Here is a 3,327-nt window from a genome sequence, read left to right on the forward strand (position 1 = left end):
CTCCAGCGGAGCAGGAGGTTTGAACCAAGAACCTTGAGGTTTGCAACACAACGGGTAGCCTGCTGCACCGCTAGTGCTCCTTGGAAGACTGCACCGCACTAGGTAACTCAGGGCTTCTGGCAAGTCCACCATACCACACACCAGTGACACCTTCAGTGGTAGGGGCTTGAACGGACTTTAGATAGTTCAGTCTGCAGAGTCCCAGGGTGCATCCGTGTCTCTGTGGAGGCGTAGAGGAAGAAGTAGGAAACTAGGGAGGAAACGCTAGCAACCTCGGGAAACGCAATCTCACTGGGCAGTCGTCAGCAGCGCGCACGGGTTTGGGGGTGTCGGCGAGAGTGGCGTTCGGTGGCGGCAGGAAGACAACACCCTAAAAGGATGCAAGCGGATAAACGGAAGGGTGAGGTTCCGGGCACCATTCAGGGGCGTAGATCAAACAGCAAGGGTGGCCCCACCTGCGGGTTCCAGCCGTTCCTCCACTTTGGGTACCTTTGCACAGTCGGAGGGCGGTCGGACAGAGGGGTGGGGAACAGCTAAAAGGCGCAGCAGCCAGGGGGCAGCCCGGCAAAAGCTTCCCAGAATCTCTCTCTGTCCCTATTTGCCCACTTCTTCTTTGCTCGCCCGCTCCCCACGTTTCCTTCTCCTTCGTCCCCTATCCTAAAAAGTGGGCCGGCGCCTTTAAGAGGGAGCTTTGGTGATCCTGGGGGCGGGAACCCCTCGGCAGATCGCGAGGCGGCGGCGCTGGTCCGCGAAGCTCTACACTTTCTGCTCTAGCTCCAGCTCCCGCCGCCGCCACCATCGCCGCCTTGATCGCCACCGCAGCCTCCTCCTCCTCCCCTTCTTCCTCCTCCTCCTCTGCTTCTAAGCGTTGTTTTCTGCAGCGGAGGAGAGAAGTGATATGTCAGGAAAGTTCCAGGAGGGACTGGATTGGAACATGCTCCCGGGGCTCTCTCTTGTGCCGGAGCCCCCACGCCGTCCTTTGTATGAGGTGAGACTTGGGGTCCTCTGGCCCCCGACAGGTAGCCGCATGGGGAGGATCCGCGGCGTTTGGAAGGGTTTGCGGTTTGACGGAGTGCATAGCTGAGAATAAGAATGGCTAGAATGAAGTTGTGCCGGAGGAGCCGGGGTTTTCGGGAAGATTTTGCAGAATAAGAGCAGCTGGACTTTAGTTCTTCCAGCAGCCAGCGCCACACGGTGGGGGCCGAGCCGGGATTCGGGTTCTTCGGTGCCGCCCGCCTCCCCAACACCCCCGGCCCCCATCCTCTGCTTGCTACAGCAGTTGGGCCTTCTAGGAAACCGATCGGCTGCAGATGGGCACCGAATTTCGGATTTTTCACTGCTGGGCTTCCCGGGTCGAGGAGCTCTGTGCTGGAGCGAGAGGAAGGAGATGGAATCCTCTTGAACTTTGACGCTGTGGTCTCGCCGCTCTTTAGGGGTGAAATTCCTGTTTGCAGAAGTGGGAGGGCTCCTTTTGAGTTCCAGCAGTTCCGAGAGGTTGCCTTTTACTGTGGTTAAGCTTTGCGGCGTTGTACGTCTTTCAGCTTTGGTCAGCTTCTCAACGCTGCCCTGACTGTAGTCTCACCTCCACCCGCCTCTTTTGGGAAATATTTAAATTTTGTTTGTTTTAAGAAAAGAAAATTTATGTATGTTTAGGCTGCTTGCAAACAAATATATCTTTCTGCAAATAAAGACCCCTCCCCTTGTCTGCCTCAAAATTTCAAAATGATTGTTTAGTCGCTGATGAAATATTTAGACTAAGTTAATAAAGGTGATCCTATAGTAGGATGCAGTTTTTCACTGAGGTAGGATGGGATTTTAACCATCTTTTAAAAATAGGATTTTGTCTTGTGGGTTTATTTATGTATTTATTGATGAATTTGGCTTTCATTATGTTTTAGATTAAGAAGATTCCAACTAAGTGTTGTTGTTAAGTGCGTTCATTTGGTTCAAACTCATAGCTACACTGTATACGGTTTCCAAGGAGCGGCTGGTGAGTTTGAACCGCCGACTCTACGGTTCAAATGGACCTTGTGGTCCAGTGCATTATCCCACATCACCACATCAGGACTCCCCAACTAATTGCATTGGTGGTATTTTTGAATATCATAAAACCTGGTGTTTCTTGCATAACCTGACATTGCTTCTGACAATTTCACCCTTGGATGAAGTATGCAATACATGTAATTATTTGATGAAACATAATTTATTAATAGACTAATGAGCAACTTTTCTTTTTTTCAAGTGTCCTATGTGAACAAAGACCTATTTTTCTTACACCCCGAGGTATCTGCCACACCCATCACTGTTTCCGTTGTCTACACTCGCACTGTGTACTTAATGATGTCAGCTACAAATTAAAGGTGTTGGTGAAAAAAATCATTATATTTTGTAAGCTGTTGCATAAGCAAAGTTATAGTGACATGAATATTTTGAACAGTAAAGAATATAATGTGAGTTCTTATTTAAAGAATGTCATGAAGTATTTATTTAAAGTAAATTCTCAAATATATTCTTAAAACTATTTTTTTATTTGAGAAAAGAAATATATTTGCAAAATGATCAGGGAATATTATAGGAAACATCACATTAGCAATAGGGAAGTTCTGAAAGAAAATCATTCTAGAATAGCCATTAATATTGTCAGTTTTGCTTCAGATATGGATTTTTCCCTTTGAGCATTCTGCCATCAAATATATCAGAAGTGACTTTTCTTTTTTAAAAAAAGAGCTCAACATCTCAAACATTTTCTGAAAACCTGCAGCTAAGTGGCATTCACAGAAAAAAAAAAATTGCTTAGAAAAGTTGCATACTTAAAACTCCAGTTGTGTTTATCATTTTACCTTAGGTTTGCTAGACTCCTGGACTCCAGGCAAGAAAATGCTGCAGAAGAATTTGAAGATCTAAGGTTGATGTGAATTCTTTCCTATAATTATATCAAGGTAGCGTAGTGGTTATGAATCTGGCTGCTAACATCAATGTCAGCAGTTCGAAACTACCAGCCGTTTCGTGGGAGAAAGATGAGGCTTTCAGCTCCCATAAAGATTTATAGCCTCGGAAACCCTGTACAGGGTCGCTATGAGTCGGAATCGACTCCACGGCACATCACCACCACCAATGAATATTTGTTAAGATTTTCTATATCAATTCTTTGATTTGGGATGATTGTGAATAATTTCTTGAAACTATTTAAATATATATATATTTAGCAGCCTAAAGGGTAGCATAGTGGTTACAAGTCTGGCTGCCAACCTTAAGGTCAGCAGTTCGAAACTACCAGCTGTTCTGTGGGAGAAAGATGAGGCTTTCTGCTCCCATAAAGATTTACAG

At 46.1% G+C, this 3,327-nt stretch overlaps 1 protein-coding gene across 1 annotated transcript in view; it reads left to right on the forward strand.

Moving 5' to 3' along the window:
- The first annotated feature begins 809 nt into the window (after positions 1–809).
- GPR63 (G protein-coupled receptor 63) overlaps positions 810–3,327 on the forward strand; it is a 57,572-nt gene continuing 55,054 nt past the window's right edge. The window contains exon 1 of the mRNA XM_006865851.1: positions 810–988. The gene's annotated coding sequence lies outside the window, so the exon portion shown is untranslated. The remainder of the gene's footprint in view (positions 989–3,327) is intronic.

The sequence above is a fragment of the Chrysochloris asiatica genome, unplaced genomic scaffold, assembly GCF_000296735.1.
Source record: "Chrysochloris asiatica unplaced genomic scaffold, ChrAsi1.0 scaffold00084, whole genome shotgun sequence".
NCBI classification, from domain to species: domain Eukaryota; kingdom Metazoa; phylum Chordata; class Mammalia; order Afrosoricida; family Chrysochloridae; genus Chrysochloris; species Chrysochloris asiatica.